The sequence below is a fragment of the Typopeltis vanoorti genome, chromosome 9 (assembly GCF_054136105.1).
Source record: "Typopeltis vanoorti isolate ZY-2024b chromosome 9, IOZ_Tvanoo_1.0, whole genome shotgun sequence".
NCBI classification, from domain to species: Eukaryota; Metazoa; Arthropoda; class Arachnida; order Uropygi; family Thelyphonidae; genus Typopeltis; species Typopeltis vanoorti.
The window spans coordinates 45815643-45834894 of record NC_143557.1 but is presented as its reverse complement, the minus strand read 5'-3'; the positions used below and the strand labels follow the sequence as shown (position 1 = coordinate 45834894).

General features: G+C 36.4%; 1 protein-coding gene across 3 annotated transcripts in view; it reads left to right on the top strand.

The window, feature by feature from the left end:
- Positions 1-19252, top strand: part of LOC150103013 (DNA-dependent protein kinase catalytic subunit-like) — an 847149-nt gene that overhangs the window by 451840 nt on the left and 376057 nt on the right. The window lies entirely within an intron of this gene.

Here is a 19252-nt window from a genome sequence, read left to right as displayed (position 1 = left end):
AATAAATAGAGAAAAAACAAAAATAATGATGAATAAATACATAAACCATAGAACTATCAAAGTTGAAAACCATGAAATAGAACAAGTTACTTCATATGTAGGTTTGGGCCAATTGTTATCCTTTGAGGAGTGCCAAAGAAAAGAGATTGAGCGAAGCATTCATCTTGGATGGATGGCTTATGGGAAAATGAGAGACATATTCAGAAGTGACATCCCTAAGTGTCTAAAAAGGAAAGCTTTCGACCAGTGCATACTTCCTGTCCTAACATATGGAGGAGAAACATAACAAAAGCCCTAAACAAAAAGCTGAGAACAACACAACATCGCATGGAAAGAAGTATGTTTAAAATAACATTAAGAGATAGGAAGACAGATATCTGGATAAGATCTCAAACTGGTGTCATGGATATTGTAAAATACATTAAACAGGCTAAGTGGAGATGGGCTGGCCATATTTATTGCCAGATGCAGTGACGGGAGATGGACTAGAAAAACAATAGAGTGGATATCAATGGATGGAGCAAGACAAAAGAGGAAGACCGAGAAGAAGGTGGAGAGATGAACTGGAACAAATTGCAGGAGTGAGATGAATTGAAGAGGCAGAAAACTGAATGATCAGGAAAATCATGGGGGAGACCTTCGTCCAGCAGTGGACAGAACCAGAAGGTTGAAGAAGAAGAAGGCATGATTTTTAGTGAAAACGGTAAATTAAATATGGAAATAGACAACAGAATCAACAAAGCTGGTATGGTAGGAAGTCAGCTGAATAAATTTATATGGAATAAGAAATTAGTCGGAACACTAAATTAGCTGTATAAAAGACAGTGTTCAAACCAATTTTAACTTATGGATCTGAGAGCTGGGTTAGAAGTAAAACACTTGACCAAAGACTAGAGACTGCAGATATGAGAGTCCTGAGAAAGATTAGGGGCATGAAGAGATGGCATCAATGGCAATATCATATTAAAACAAGGATATTAGTAAAGAACTTGACCTTGTCAGCATCCAGGAATGCGTTAGCAGAGCTAATCTCAGGTGGTATGGTCACTTAAGCAGAATGAGAGAGGAATGATTAGCAAAACAAGTGTTCTCTGCCAGGTTGGCAGGAAAAAGACCCAGAGGAAGACCAAGATATAGGTAGATTGACACAGTAAAAAGTGCCTTAGAAGACAGAAATATAAGACCTGATAATATTGGAGTCTTGACATTTAACAGACTGATTTGGAGGAAAATTGTAGATAGGAAGTTAGTAATGATGTAAATTTTTCATGTAGTACTATCATATCCTGTACATCCCTTGAAGGTATATATCAGGAATTTGTTGATGATGATATTACTACATGCATTTTCTTCTTCCCAATTTATACTGCTGTAGTTGTTATTATTATTATTCAGGCCTCCATGGAGTCAGAAGACTCATCGTGGGAGGTCCTTCCTAAGAAACACAATGTCTATCAAGACTCATCGAGGGGGAGGTTCCCCCCCCCCCTAAGAAACACAAAATCTATCGTACCACTCCTTGAACTCATTGACCGTTCTTGCTCTCACCACTCCATCAGGCAATGCATTCCGTGATTCAACCACCCTCCATGCAAAGAAACCACTTCTCACCCTCTTGCTCATGGTTTACTTTCGTAACTTCCAGGGATGGCCTCTTGTCATCACTCCTTCCCGCTGGTCAACCAAACGAAAGAACTTCCTAGTGTCAACCCTGTAACCACCTCTCAACAGTTTAAAAGTCTTGATCATATCACCTCTCCTTCTTCTTCTATCCACCAAACTCTGTAGTCCACATTCCCTCAGCCGATCCTCGTAACTATCATTGTGCAGTCCTGAAACCATCTTTGTTATCTGCCTTTGTACCCTTTCCACAGTTAATTTATCCCCTTCAAATCCTGGAGACAAAATCTGAGAACAATAATCCAAGTGTGGTCTGATCAGGGTCTTATACAACGGAATGATAACTGTTTTATCTCTGCAGGTCAGTGTCCTTCTCATTATTGAAGCAATCCTCTGTGCTACCTTCACCACCTTTGCAGTATGTCCCCTAAATTTCAGGTTTCTATCAATCATCAACCCCAGATCTCTTGTCTCCCCTACTTCCTCCAGTATAACTCCTCCCATAGAGTATGCAGCATCCCATCGATGTTTCCCAAACCTCAAGACCTTACATTTTGCTGCATTAAACCACTAACCCCCATTCATTTGCCGATCTATCTAGCTTATTCAAATCCTCTTCCAGGGCTGCTGCATCTGCACTATTATTAATAATCCTTCCCAGCTTAGCATCATCTGCAAACAACTGAATATCCTCTTGCAATACACTGACAATGTCATTGATATAAAAAGGTTAAACAATATAGGTCCCAGTACTTAGCCCTGTGGGACCCCACTTGTAACCCTCTGCTTCCTTGAAACTTCTCCACCATACACAACTCTCTAATACCTATCAGACAGCCAATCCTGAATCCAGTTGACCAATCTGACATCCAGACCCATGTGCTGCAACTTAAATATCAGTTTATCATGTGGCAGTTAAAATCTTTCTCTAAATATCCAGTCTTGCCCACCTCTACCTCACACCATGTGCTTTCAAAACCATTTCAAAACACCCCTTGAGGGTATACATCAGGAATTTGTTGTTGATGTGATATTACTACATGCATTTTCTTCTTCCCAATTGATACTGCTGTAGTTAAAATCTCTCACTAAATATCCATTCCTGTCACTGCCTTCCAAAGCAACTACTGTTAGAGGATATAAGTCATCACTTATTGTAAGCAATATTCCACCACTTCATTTTCCCTTCCTCTCCTGTCGAAAAGTGCTGTACCCTGCTACTTCTGTTCCTGTTATATCATTTTCCATCAACTCTGTCTCAGAGATCCCAATAATCTTTGGCCAGTCTGATGCTATCAGCACCACCATCACTTCGTGTATGATTTCTTCTCTTTCATGGGTTATTACTGCGTCTTCTTCTTGTTGTTCCACTAAGGAGTTTTTTATTTTCTATCCTTTCAGATGACTTCATTACATGCTACATCTACTAGAATCATTGTATAGTTAATTTTTATTAGTGTTGTGATATGTAATTCATATGATGGAATAAAAAGTATAATATAATTAACGGCTATATTTTAGCCTGTTTTTGTTTAGGAGTGTCCCTTATATTTAATACATTGGCTAACATAACTCAAAAGGGGTATATATATATAATTTAGGACATTACGGGCGAGTGTAGAAGGCAATTATGGCAGAATAAAAAATGTTGAAAAATTATGTACATACCTTGATTTTGGTTTAAAGATGCCTTCTAAATCCAAGCTCTTGTGGAGGGGGGGAAGAGAGGGAAAGAACATGGGGATGTACTTGGGACACGGGAAATAAGTTTGGGAACCCGGGTTGCAATTAATAATATATATATAAATATATATATACAGGGTGTTCGGGATAAATTTGACAGTTTCGTAAGGAAAAATAAAATCTTCTTTGTATCTATTAAATTTAATGAATTGACAAAAAAACATTACAGGCAGAGTTAATTACAATACTATCAACAAGATTTACTCAAAATAACCACCATTAGCATCGATCACAGCTTCAATTCTGCTTCGGAACCTCGAACAAGGTGATGCTACAGTCTCCCTGGGAAGGGCCGCAAAAACTGTTTTAATTTTATCCATTAACTGGGCTTTTGTATTACTGGAAGTGCAATTGGTGTCTTTTTCAACTGCGCCCCACACAAAATAATCCATGGGGTTAAGGTCTGGGGAGTTTGGAGGCCAAACATTTGGACTGGTGAAGTCGTAGAAATTTTCAGACAACCATTTTTGACTTTTCCCAGAGGTGTGGCAAGGGGCCGAATCCTGCTGCCATACATACGGCCTACCATTGGCTACCCTTGTTATCCAGGGCTTGACTACAGTTAGCAACTCCACGAACAAAGCCCGAATTCCAATGCCAGGGTTCTTCAACACCTGTTCCTGCAGATTTGCAAGGAATTCTGCTGTACGAACGCAATCAGATCGTCTGCTAGGGATCTTTCTTCTAGTTCATGCCTGATTGTTTTTACTGTATTCAGGGAGCATTGGGCAGCAGTCGTAATATCCTTATTTTGATGGCGGGCACGAATCATCATGATACAAGTTATTCTCTTCCATGATTCAGGTGGGTTCCAGCTATCCATCCTTTCTGACATCTTGTATATGAATGAAGAAGGGTCCAAACTTTTAAATGAAGAGAAGTGTGTGTTAATACATGTAACTTACGGAAAAATATAATTAATTATAAATATGTCAAATTTATCCCGAACACCCTGTATATTATTTTGTTGTGGGGAGAGGGGGGGGAAGGAAGGGGAAGGGTATCCTTATGTGGAAACTGGGGCAAGGGTTTACGGGGTGTGGACCGTTTCGGTCATCGTCTGACCATCGTCGGAACTTTGTGGGAATGACTGTAGGGCTATGTCAAGGCTGCAAGATGTATCTGCCAAATTTGGGCATTTGTTGTCGCTAAATGGCCGGTTGCATGGCTTAATTTGTAAGTTTTGGAACGTCCAACATTTGGAAATTAGGTAGGAGCGGTGGACGTAGATAGAATTACCATCACATTTTATGGCAATAGTTTCGGATATTCTAAGCATCGTTTCGTTTTCTTGTTTGTCAATGATTATGGCTTTGTCAATTTGGGGAATGTGTTTTAGTTCAAGGGCGTGAGCTGCAATTTCAGTCTTCCCTGTATTCTGTGGTTTGTTTTTCTTTTTGATGTTGCGATGTTTTTTCATGTTCAGATATTCTGGAATGGGAATATTGCAATCCCTGAAGTGCTCTTGTAGTCTAGTCCATAACAACCTAATTGTAGAGCCCGTGTAGGTGATGTCACAGTCTTTTTGACAAGGAAATTTGTAGACTACGTTGTGGTGTTCGAATAATTCTTTATGAGTGAGAGATTTAGTAGGTTTTAGGAGAGTTCCTAATTTATGGTTTGTGGTGAATACTAGCTTATAGTTCGTGTTTTTGAAAATGTATTTGTAAGCCTTGTATGTGTTTTGGATGTATGGCAATTTGATGACCATCCGTGTCGGGAAGTCTGCTTTTGTTGTACTATTATTAAGACGGCATTTTGCCGTAAAGTTCGCGTAATTTATTAGATGCATGGGGTAGTTTCGATTTTTGAAAACATGTGTTAAATACTTGAGTTCAGTGTTAAGAAAATTGCTGTTGGTGGAGAATTTGTAAGCATTGATAAATTGTGATAGGATGACTGATTTTTTAACGGAATATGGGTGGTATGAATTGAAATGGAGGTAGTTTCCAACATGTGTGGGCTTGTGAAATATACCCCTTTTGAGTTATGTTAGCCAATGTATTAAATATAAGGGACACTCCTAAACAAAAACAGGCTAAAATATAGCCGTTAATTATATTAATAGTGTTTTAGAGGAGTAGCATGGGAATTTACCAGAAATTATACTTAAAAAGTATAATTTTTTTATGCTACAGTGCACTCTAAACCAGTGCCTGAATGGTAGTTGACGGTTATGATATGTATTATTATTATTATCTGAGACCCCCCCCCCCTCCCAGGGTGTCAAGGACTCATTGATGGAGGCTATATATCACCCAAACCAGCTGTCATGCCTTCCCTTAAATTCATTAATACTAGATGCACTCATTACATTATCCCTTAAGGCAAACTATTCCACTCAGTCACTGCTCTCTAGGAGAAAAACCTAGCTCTTACCACTTTCTTGACTGGAAACAAATTTAATTTCCATGGATGCCCCTGTGTTCTCTCCCCATTTTCCATATAACAAAAAATTTCATCAGCTGATATCCTATAACATCCATTCAAAAGTTTATAAATCTCTATCATATCACTCCTTCTTTCTCCTGTTAACCAGTATCTGCAATCCACATATTCTCAATCTGTCCTCATAATCTAAACCCCATAATCTGGATATAATCTTTGTAACTCTTCTTTGCACCCTTTCCCAGCTTTATCCCCTTGGAACGACCAAATCTGCAAACAAAAGCCAGGTGTGGACTTATCAAAGCCTTATAAAGAGGCAAAATAACTTCTTTATCCTTACATGTCAAGGTTTGCTTCAACATCGCAATTATCCTCTGAGTTGTATTTGCAACTTTTGCTATGTGACCTTTGAACTTCAAATTCCTATCCACCATACTCCAAGATCTCTGGCCTTCTCAGTTTTTTGTAGCACAACCCTACTAATATAATATGGAGCTGGAACTCTAATCATGCCAAAGTGCATAATTTTACACTTACTAACATTAAACTTCAGCCATTTTCATTTGCCCAAATTTCCAGTCTAATCAAATCATTTTGTAAGTACTGAATAGCATCCCTGATTGCCCTGCCTATCTTTACATCATTGGCAAACAATTGAACATCCAATGTTATACTATTTTTGTCATTAATGTACAGATTGAACAATAATGGCCCACGGACTGAACCCTGAGGTACACCACTGGTCGCTTTAAATCTGGTAGATTCACACCCACTGTATTCCACGTTTTGATATCTGTCTGTCAACCATCCCCTGATCCAAGTGGAATGTTTATATTCCAATCCCATATTCTCCATTTTATGCAACAACCTTTCGTGTGGTATCCTATCAAATGCCTTAGAAAAATCCAACATTATCATAGTGTATCCATTCCCTTTATCCAACTCGACTGTAACATTGTTATAAAATATGAGCGAATTGCTAAGACATGACCTTCCTTTAGTAAACGGATACTGCTCCTTGCAGAGTATTGCTTGTTTGTCTACCCATTTCTGTATGCGATTTCTTACCAACTTCTCTAAAATCTTTGCTACCACCCCAGAGATACTGATAGGTCAGTAATTTTTTGCACCACTCTTGTGCAATGGAACTATCATACATTCCTTCCATTCCTGTGGTATCATTCCTGAGCTGAGATTCAAGTTATACAGATATGTGAAAGACTTAGCCAATTTGGCTGAACATTCCTATAGCAAATGAGCTGATATTCCATCTGTCCATGTAGACAAATTCTTATCCAAGTTATGCAACAGCTCTTCAACCTCATTTTCATAAACTTCTAACTCTTCATCCAATGTAGCAGTAGCACTGTGCACTATGTTACATACATCAACCAAGTGTATGATCTGGTTTGATGTATGTAACATGGTGCACATAGATCAAACTTATTTCAGTTCAGTTAATGAGTGCTCACTTTGCTAAGTTTCACTTAGCAAAGTGAGCACTCATTAACTGAACAATCTCATTAGCTTCTGACATTCAAGTACATCTGCATTTAGTAAAGTCATTCTTTCCTTTGCTTGCGGCATAGCGATGAAATTCTTTTGGATTGCCTTTAGCTTGCATGGCCAATTTCTTTTCATACTCCAATTTAGCTTTCTGCATGATACTCGTTACATTTCTGGCCTGCATTTTATATATTTCATAACTCCTCTCACTCTTATTCTCACGATATTTTTTCCATATCATCTTCTGATTGTGGATCTCTTGCTTAATGAGGTTGCACATCCATTTCACTCCCAACCTATTTATTCTTCGAAAACTAGGGATACATTCAGATACTACCTCATTTAAGCATTTTTTCAAAGATTCCCATGAATTGCTGACATTTTTCCCATTCAGTAACTGATATCATGGGACAAAGATAGTATTCTCCTAAGTTGATCATAATTTCCAGCTTTGTAGTTCGGCATGTAACCTGTTTGACTCAGAGCAGCGATACAATTAGATACTTCCCAAGAAAGCACAGCATGATCACTGTCACCAATTGGTTGTAAAGTAGTCATATTTTTAACAGAGACCCCCTTCTGAAGCTATGAACAAATCCAACACTCTTTGACCTCGAGTTCCTTTCTTCTTTCACATGCTGCTTGAAAAAGTTGCCTTGCAACAATTCAATAAATCCTCTTCTTTCTTATCATGAGATTTCTCTTCTACCCAATTCAATATTTGAAAAATTAGAGTCACCCATAATGATTATTCATTTGGTATCCATAAGGCTAAATTGGTGATGCATTTCTTCTTCCCCTGCAACTGAGCTGCCAAGTCTGTAGCAACACACTCACTGCTACATGGGGCATTTTTACCATCATTGTTTTCTTGTGTTTCTACCCTAACTGGACTTAAGTTATCTGATATCATTAGTAGTACTCCTTCTCTCCTATCTCTTCTGTCGTTCCTAAAAATAGTATACCTGTTACACTCGATCCCACTTATCACATCTGATTCTGATAGCCAGGTTTCACTAATTCCAACAATCTTAGGCCAAACCTATTCAATAAAGTAACGAACTCAACCCATTTATTTCTAATGCTTCTGGCATTTGTGTATAGACATAATAAATTACTGCCTAGCCTATTCTTATAATTAAATATGCAATCTATTTCGTCTTTTTCTAGAGTTGTCTCTTTTCCCTCCCCAGATATACTTAAAAGGTTTGAACCCAAAAGCATATTTTTCACCCTTTCACCAATATACTATATATATATATATATATATTTATAAAAATAAATTTAACTGACTAGAACCCGAGAGAGTATAACAAAAACCTTTAATAAATCGCGACTAGTTTCATCGGTGCTCCGACTTCTTCAGGTGAGAAAAAAAAACATAAGACTTATAAAAATAACAAGGTAAAAAACATGGACTTTCCAGTTTAATAAAAAGAAGTAGAATAGTAACAGTCATATTTGAATTGGTGACCGCGTGCTACCGTTGGCATGAGTTGAATGTGTGCGACAGTTAATTTTAGAGCGCCAGTACTGGATTACTGCGCTATGGGAATCAGGCAAATTATAGCTTAGATTGTTGTTCAAGTGTGAAGGGTCCAGAACTATTTCTTTTGATTCGATAATTCTTCTTTCAAATTCATCCTTGCATATATATAAATTAGTAGTGCATTCGCAATCAACTTGGTGTGGCCGTTCTTCAAGGTTAGAGTTTACCGAGAAGAGGACACAATTGAAAAGGGTGCTTGCTCGTGTTCTACTGTAAGAGATGTCACATCTATGTTCCTCAAGACGAAGTGAAACAGATTTATCTGTCTGGTCAAAATAAGGTCGACCACAGTCACACAAAACTTTATAAACACCAGGAAAATGCAGTTGGTTGTGTTTTGGTTGACTCAGAAAAGAACGAAGTTTTTGCAGAGTAGTATAGTCGGTCTTTATGTTGAATTTCTTCAAAATCCTAGATAGTTTTGGGGTAAGAGAGCTGATAAATGGTAACTGTATATGAGTGATAGGGTTGGAATCATCTTCTCGTTGAGGATGTTGGAATGGTCTCAAACGTTTAGTGATGTTATGAGACGAATATCCATTATTTAAGAAGGTGTTTTTCAGGAAGTTAAGCTCTGTTTTAAGGTCTTCTTCTGTGGAAGTGAGACATCTTGCTCGATGGGCAAGGGTGGAGATGATGCCCAGTTTCTGAGGAGGGAAGCGATGAGAAGAGCCATGTAAATATCTATCAGTGTGGGTGGTTTTTCGAAAAATTGAAAATTTAAGACAGTCAGGTAATCTGTTGATCTTTAGATCCAAGAAGGGGAGAATGCCATTAATCTCTAGTTCTGATGTGAATTTGATGTTCTGATGTTGATTATTTAGATGGTTTAGGAAGTTTTGCAGTTCCTCTAAACTATTTCCCCAGATAAGGAAGACGTCATCAATGTAGCGTAACGACAGTTTAGGTTTTAAAGTAGCTGAAGAAATAGCTTTCTCTTCAAAATCTTCTAGAAAAATGTTAGCTAAGACTGGGGATAGAGGGCTGCCCATAGCCAATCTGCTAGTTAGTTTGTATATTTTATCTTCATAGCAGAAATAGCCAGAATTGATGCAGTGAGTTAGAAGAGCAAACATTTTTTTGAAACCTTGTCCTTAAGAAGAGTCAGAACTTCATCTGTAGGTACATTTGTAAACAGAGACACGATGTCAAAACTCACCATTCTGTCACAGTCTATAAGATTCAAATTTTTTATTTTTGAGATGAAATCTTCAGAGTTTTTGATGAAGGAGGAGGAATTGCCAACTAAATGTTTTAAAGAAGCTGCAAGATATTTAGACAGATTGTACGTAGGTGAGTCAATACCTTCCACAATAGGTGTTAAAGGAGTGTCAGCCTTATGGATCTTTGGCAAGCCATACAACTGAGGAATGAGGGAATGGAGAGAGCGGAGAGATAGTCTTGTGTGTCTAGGAAGTTCAGAAGTTGATTTCAGGAGATTGTTTGTTCGGTTATGAAGTTCTCTTGTGGGATCACTTTCTAGAATAGAATACGTATTAGAACTTAATAAGTTGTTAATCTTTGAACGGTAGTCAGCTTTGTCTAAGATTACCGCTGCATTCCCTTTATCAGCAGGTAAGATAATAATGTCGTTGTTACAAAGTTGGTGTATTGCTTTCCTTTCTGTCGAAGATAGATTATCTGCAGGACGAAAACTGTTGTTTATGGTAAAGATGGCATCGATCCTAAGTAGATTCGCAGTTTGTTTTGGTAATTGCGCAGCTGCCTTTTCAACTTTTGTAAGAAAGAGTTCTTTAGGAATGGAGGTTGGAGAAGGAACGAAGTTAAGGCCCTTTGAGAGCACACTAAGTTCTGCAGGAGAAAGTGTGTGAGAGGATTTGTTAATCACAACATTTTTTAAATTTTGTGAATTGATATGGGGTTGGCGAGTTTGCTCCTGTTTAAGTTGGTTGAATTTTCTGATAAGAATTAATTTGTTGAAGAGTTGCGATCTAGAAGCACGGAGAGGGCTTAGGTTTTTAATATCAATCCAGGACCTGGAGGAGATATAACAAAACATCATACATCCCCTTCTTGGAGATGTGTTTTGGCATTAAGGGCAAATATTAAGATTAGTGATCGGAGCTTGTTCCACCTTTGCCACGAGTTGTCCTGGTCTTGCACTACCTGTGGGATCAGTTAGACTTGCATCAATTGCAGGCGCAAACTTGACTTTTAGTCTGTTTGCTTACTTGGGAAATGGAGTAAAACCAGGTTTAAAATTGCTTGGTATCTTTAACATATTTATACCCAAGGTAAAAATACTTTCTACATTTATATCTCCTCCAGAGATTTTTATTTAATAAGGTTAAAACACCTTATGGTAACTTGTTTTGGTGAAATACTTACAAGCTCTGCATTACTAAATCTTGGTATTTCTAGCCTAGCTCCCACTGACGAGACCTCAATAAAGGTCGAAACCGGTCTGGGTAGTGGCCCCTTGCCTTTAATACAAAACATCATACATCCCCTTCTTGGAGATGTGTTTTGGCATTAAGGGCAAATATTAAGATTAGTGATCGGAGCTTGTTCCACCTTTGCCACGAGTTGCCCTGGTCTTGCACTACCTGTGGGATCAGTTAGACTTGCATCAATTGCAGGCGCAAACTTGACTTTTAGTCTGTTTGCTTACTTGGGAAATGGAGTAAAACCAGGTTTAAAATTGCTTGGTATCTTTAACACAATCCAGGACCTGTTATCTAAAGATGAACTTAAGTTATTTTCAAAAGAATCTCTTTTGCAGAACAAATAAACTAATGTGGACTTGGTATCTGCGATTCTTTCATATAATAAATCAAGTTTAGCTTTGCGATAGATATTATGAGCATGTTTAGTGCGAATCGATTCTTTGAAATCTAAAAACTTTTGGATGACAGAGTGAAATTTGCATCTTTTCAGAAAAACTAACCTATTAATAAAAAGTCCAATTTTTACCAGAGTTTTTTCATAATTATTTATAAGATGTACATTAACCTCGTCAGAAGGTAGATAAATATAATTGAAATTAGGATTTACTCGGGATGTATACATTTATAAAAATAAATTTAACTGACCAGAACCCAAGAAAGTATAACAGATATCCAGTCATGGCCTCTTCTCGGCAAACTCTAACCTTGAAGAACGGCCACACCAAGTTGATTGGGAACGCACTACTAATTTATATATATATATGTGCAAGGATGAATTTGAAAGAAGAATTATCGAATCAAAAGAAATAGTTCCAGACCCTTCACACTTGAACAACAATCTAAGCTACAATGCCTGATTCCCATAGCGCAGTAATCCAGTACTGGCGCGCTAAAATTAGCTGTTGCACACGTTTAACTCATGCCAACGTTAGCATGCGGTCACCAATTCAAATATGACTGTTACTATTCTGCTTCTTTTTATTAAGCTGGAAAGTCCATGTTTTTTACCTTGTTATTTTTATAAGACTTATGTTTTTTCTTTCTCACCTGAAGAAGTCGAAGCATCCAAGAAACTAGTCGTGATTTATTAAAGGTTTCTGTTATACTTTCTCGGGTTCTGGTCAGTATTCTAAAATGTATTCTATTCTAGAAAGTGATCCCACAAGAGAACTTCATAACCGAACAAACAATCTTCTGAAATCAACTTCTGAACTTCCTAGACACACAAGACTATCTCTCCGCTCTCTCCATCCCCTCATTCCTCGGATGTACGGCTTGCCAAAGATCCATAAGGCTGACACTCCTTTAAGACCTGTTGTGGAAGGTATTGACTCACCTACGTACAATCTGTCTAAATATCTTGCAGCTTCTTTAAAACATTTAGTTGGCAATTCCTCCTCCTTCATCAAAAACTCTGAAGATTTCATCTCAAAAATAAAAAATTTGAATCTTATAGACTGTGACAGAATGGTGAGTTTTGACATCGTATCTCTGTTTACAAATGTACCTACAGATGAAGTTCTGACTCTTCTTAAGGACAAGGTTTCAAAAAAATGTTTGCTCTTCTAACTCACTGCATCAATTCTGGCTATTTCTGCTATGAAGATAAAATATACAAACAAACTAGCGGATTGGCTATGGGCAGCCCTCTATCCCCAGTCTTAGCTAACATTTTTCTAGAAGATTTTGAAGAGAAAGCTATTTCTTCAGCTACTTTAAAACCTAAACTGTGGTTACGCTACATTGATGACGTCTTCCTTATCTGGGGACATAGTTTAGAGGAACTGCAAAACTTCCTAAACCATCTAAATAATCAACATCAGAACATCAAATTCACATCAGAACTAGAGATTAACGGCATTTTCCCCTTCTTGGATCTAAAGATCAACAGATTACCTGACTGTCTTAAATTTTCAATTTTTCGAAAAACCACCCATACTGATAGATATTTACATGGCTCTTCTCATCGTTTCCCTCCTCAGAAACTGGGCATCATCTCCACCCTTGCCCATCGAGCAAGATGTCTCACTTCCACAGAAGAAGACCTTAAAACAGAGCTTAACTTCCTGAAAAACACCTTCTTAAATAATGGATATTCGTCTCATAACATCACTAAACGTTTGAGACCATTCCAACATCCTCAACGAGAAGATGATTCCAACCCTATCACTCATATACAGTTACCATTTATCAGCTCTCTTACCCCAAAACTATCTAGGATTTTGAAGAAATTCAACATAAAGACCGACTATACTACTCTGCAAAAACTTCGTTCTTTTCTGAGTCAACCAAAACACAACCAACTGCATTTTCCTGGTGTTTATAAAGTTTTGTGTGACTGTGGTCGACCTTATTTTGACCAGACAGATAAATCTGTTTCACTTCGTCTTGAGGAACATAGACGTGACATCTCTTACAGTAGAACACGAGCAAGCACCCTTTTCAATTGTGTCCTCTTCTCGGTAAACTCTAACCTTGAAGAACGGCCACACCAAGTTGATTGCGAATGCACTACTAATTTATATATATGCAAGGATGAATTTGAAAGAAGAATTATCGAATCAAAAGAAATAGTTCTGGACCCTTCACACTTGAACAACAATCTAAGCTATAATTTGCCTGATTCCCATAGCGCAGTAATCCAGTACTGGCGCTCTAAAATTAACTGTCGCACACATTCAACTCATGCCAACGGTAGCACGCGGTCACCAATTCAAATATGACTGTTACTATTCTACTTCTTTTTATTAAACTGGAAAGTCCATGTTTTTTACCTTGTTATTTTATGTCTTATGTTTTTTCTTTCTCACCTGAAGAAGTCGGAGCACCGATGAAACTAGTTGTGATTTATTAAAGGTTTTTGTTATACTTTCTCGGGTTCTAGTCAGTTAAATTTATTTTTTTATATATATATATATATATAGTATATTGGTGAAAGGGTGAAAAATATGCTTTTGGGTTCAAACCTTTTAAGTATATCTGGGGAGAGAAAAGAGACAACTCTAGAAAAATACGAAATAGATTGCATATTTAATTATAAGAATAGGCTAGGCAGTAATTTATTATGTCTATACACAAATGCCAGAAGCATTAGAAATAAATGGGTTGAGTTCGTTACTTTATTAAATAGGTTGTGGCCTAAGATTGTTGGCATTAGTGAAACCTGGCTATCAGAATCAGATGTGATAAGTGGGATCGAGTGTAACAGGTATACTATTTTTAGGAATGACAGAAGAGATAGGAGAGAACGAGTACTACTAATGATATCAGATAACTTAAGTCCAGTTAGGGTAGAAACACAAGAAAACAATGATGGTAAAAACCCCATGTAGCAGTGAGTGTGTGTTGCTACAGACTTGGCAGCTCAGTTGCAGGGGACGAAGAAATGCATCAGAGAGTTTTCATGCCGAATATAGTAAACTATAAAAGTTTCGGTGGTTACTAGCGTGAGCTAATGCAAGTAGTCCTAGTACGTAGTACAATCTCAGGCAACTCGTTGCAAAGGTGAGGAAAGTTCTGATTGCTAATCTTGGTATTTTCCATAATGTAAAAACATATTTCCTAGGAAATGTATGCTGTTATTACATTATGGTGGGAGGTCACTGCCCAGACCGGTTTCAGCCTTTTTTGAGGCTTCATCAGTGAGTAGCTAGACCAAATAGATACCAAAGGGTATAGCGAAAAAACTTATATACTCTGCTATACGAGTTGTCAAAAAGGTGCACCCATTCATCATCATCATCATCATCATGCATATCATGGATTTAGGCCTAGCATGGCCTGTTCCGTCCTTAGAAGTAATCGTTGAATCGTTTAAGAGGACGTCCTGGTTTTCTTTTTCCTAGTGGCTTGTACTTTAAGGCTTGTTTTGGTAATCTTTCTGTTTTCATTCTTTGAACGTGTTCCATCCATTTTTGTTTATATTTTTTAATTTTTTCTATTACTGGTTCTTGGTTTAATTCTTTCATAATATCTTCGTTTCTTTTGTGATCAAATAGGGTATACTTTGCAGTTTTTCTCATAAACTTCATTTCTGCTGTTGTTAATCTTTGTTTGTCTTTTTGTTTTATTGTCCAGATTTCACTTCCATACAATAAGACTGGTAGGGCTAATGTATTGTATACTTTTAGCCTGGTTGTTTTTGAACTAGGTTTGGTTTAAATATAGAGTTAATCACCCCTGTTATTTTTAAATATTTTGCAATTTTTACGTTTATATCTTTTTCATTTTCATGTGTGATCATACATCCTAGGTAGTTAAATGAATTCACCCGTTCTAAGATCATGTTATCTATTACTATTTTAGTTCTTGCTGGATCTTGTCCTTTAAAGGCCATAGTTTTTGATTTTTCCGTTGATATTATCATACCATAATCTTTGGATATCTTGTTTAGATATAAAATAGCTTTCTGTAAGTTATCTTCAGAATTTGTAATTATTATTTGGTCGTCGCAAAGAGGAGAGTGTTTAAGTTAACTGTAGGAGAAAGTTTAATTCCTTGGTGTAAATTTTTATTCCATTTTATTATTATTTCATTTAAGTAGATATTAAAAAGAGTTGCTGAGAGGGGACATCCCTATCGGACCCCTTGGTTTATCTCTCTCATATATGATAGCTCGTGATTTAATCTTATTTTTATTTAATTATTTTCATATAAACTTGTGATAGCTTTGATATTATTTGGTATTTGTCTTTCTTTTAATATGTTACATAATATGTTTCTTTTAACTTTGTCAAATGCTTTTTCAAAGTCAATAAATGCAATGTGTTTCTAAATTATATTCTCTTCTTTTCTCTATTATTAATTTTAGGCAAAAGGCTGGGTCTATACATGATCGTCCTTTTCTAAACCCATTCTGTCCTTCTAGAATAAAGTTTTCAGAATATTTCATTAGTTTGTTATTTAAGATTCTGCTATATATTTTATAACAGGAATTTAGTATACTGATACCTCTATAGTTTTTAGGGTCATCTCTATTACCTTTCCTAAAGATAGGAATCACAATTGCTTTTTTCCATTCTATTGGGATGATACCAGTTGAGTAAATTTTATTTAAAAATAAGTATTTTTTTGAATCTTGTTCCTGCGTATTTATATAGTTCTGAACCTAACTTATCTTCTCCAGGTGATTTTCCGTTTCTTGTTTCTTTCAGGCTGATTTCTAATTCTTCTTCAGTTATTTCCTTTTCATTTTTGTTAATTGTTTTCCAGTTGTCTTTTTTTTTAAATATTTGTCTGTCCACAGTTCTGTGTAGTAATTTAGAAATTCTTCTAATTTCAATTCAGTGTTTAATTTTGTTTTCTTTGTTATCTGCATTTAAGTGTTTCAAAATCTTATATACATTGGGTCTTATTTTATATAAATCATGTTCTAAATTAGAAACAATTTCATCCCATGATTCTCTATGTCTTTTTCTGACTTCTCTTTTAGCTCTGGCTCTTATTCTTTTATATTCTATTTCATCTTCTAATCTTTTACTGCTTAACCATTTGTGATAGGCTTCTTTTTTCTTTTTGATTATTTCTTTGATTGTATCATCCCAGATCTTCAGTTTTTTTCTTTTATTGAATTTTTTGGTCTTTCCTAAGCTTTCATTTGCTGCTGCATTTATTATCATTTTTATATTAAGCCATCTATTTCTTCATTTTGTTTTATTTTATCTAGATAGTGGTTAATTCTTTGTTAATATAGCCATTGTATATTTGTGTCATTCAATAGTCTAGTTTTATAAACAAATGTTTCAATTTTTCTTTCTGTTCTTGTTACTTGTAGCCATTTAGGTGGTAATCTTAAAGTCTTAAAGGGCAGCAAGTGGATGGAAATCAATTTTAACAAGGAAGTGGTCACTGCTTATTTCATATCCTCTGTGAACTCTAACATCTAGTGAAAATGTTGATGTCTTTTCATTTAATATGAAGTAATCTAATATTGATTTCCATCCTCTTGCTGCTCAAGTATATTTATATATGTCTTTATGTTTATAGAAGGAATTCATTATTTTTAGGTTATTATAAACTACAAAGTCAATCAATTTTTTACCATTTCTGTTTAGAGTGTGTTCTCCATATATTCCTATATTATTATTAATTTTCGTGTTTCCAATTCTTGCATTTAAGTCTCCTGCTAAAATTATGTAATCATTTTTATTTATTTTATTATATATGTTTTTGTAGCTGATTATAAAAATCAATATTATCCTTTTCTCTTCCTTCTTCTGGGGCATATAAACCAATTATTGTTAAATAGCCTCTATCTATTTTTATTCTAGCTTCTATTATTCTTTCAGTCCATAATTTATAATGTTTTAACTGTTTTGAAAGGGAGTTATGAATCCAAATCATGTCTCCTGCTTGTGCTCTTTGGTCGTCTCTGTCGACTCCACTGTATATCACATTAAAATTTTCAGTTCTCATAGTTCCTTTTAATTTCTTTTTTGTTTCAGTGATTACTGCTATTTTAAAATTTCTTTCATTTAATAACTGGTCTAATTCTATTTCTTTATATGCTATTCCTCTTACATTCTAGTTTGCTATGTGTATTATATTTTGTCGTTTCCATTTTTGTTTTACCTTTTCCATTTCAGGGTCGTTTCCTATAGATTCAATCTGATTATCTTTTTCTGTCAGCTTACAAGTAGGATTATGTTCTCCATGTCACGGGACAAGCCTGACGATGGAACAGTTCAGTGGTAGGGCTGCTGCCTTAAGGCTTCTGAGCTAGCCTTCTTCCGAATTTAAATCCATAAGAGGAATAGGGTATATTGAAGGGGAAAGAGTAGATTATAGAAGAATTATAGTAAGGTTTATAGAGAGGGCATAGTTGTAAGACCAGAAATGAAACGACACCATGGCCCTCGAGTACTCTAATAGCATAAGGGTCATAAAATAAAAAGAGTTGGCTGCTAAGGCCTATAGGAAAGATTAAAGTAAGTGGATCTTTCTCAAAGTAGAAGAAGCAGAGGATACATCCAGCTACAGTCCATGGGAGTGCCACTTCCCTTTCAATCAAGATAATTGCCCCTTATGGCCCTGTTGGTCCACGAGTCCTTATTCAGTATATTCGGACCACCCCACCATATATATATACACACACACACATACGCATGTGTGCGCATGCATACACACACATGGTGGACTCCCCTATCAACTACCCAGGAGATGCGCTCTCTAGGGGTTACAGAGTCCCCCCGAGAGAGGTGTACCCATTAAGTTACTTAAATATAAAGAGCCAACAAACAGGCGATATAAACATTATTTAAATTAAGGGGATATTAAATCCCACATTGTTTTAAAACTGAATAAGAAACTCAAAGATTGGAATTGGAGAGATTCATGCCGAATATAGTAAACTATAAAAGTATCGGCGATTACTAGTGTGAGCTAATGTAAGTAGTCCTAGTACGTAGTACACTCTCAGGCAACTCGCAGCAAAGGTGGTAAAGTTCCAATCACTATTCTTGGTATTTTCCATAATGTATATATATATGAATATCGATCAGAACTTTTCCACCTTTGCTACGAGTTGCCCGAGATTGTACTATGTACTAGGACTACTTGCATTAGCTCACGCTAGTAATCGCCGATACTTTTATAGTTTACTATATTCAGTTTTAAAACAATGAATGTGGGATTTAATATCCCCTTAATTTAAATAATGTTTATATCGCCGAAATGAAACCTATTGGCTCTTTATATTTAAGTAACTTAATGGGTGCACTTTTTTAACAACTCGTATAGCAGAGTATATAAGTTCTTTTCGCTATACCCTTTGGTATTAATTTGGTCTAGCTACTCACTGATGAAGCCTCAATAAAGGCTGAAACCTGTCTGGGTAGTGACCTCCCACCATAATGTAATAACAGCATACATTTCCTAGGAAATATGTTTTTACATTATGGAAAATACCAAGAATAGCAATCAGAACTCTGCCACCTTTGCTGCGAGTTGCCCGAGATTGTACTACATACTAGGACTACTTACATTAGTTCATGCTAGTGCTGATACTTTTATAGTTTACTATATTCGGCATGAAACTCTC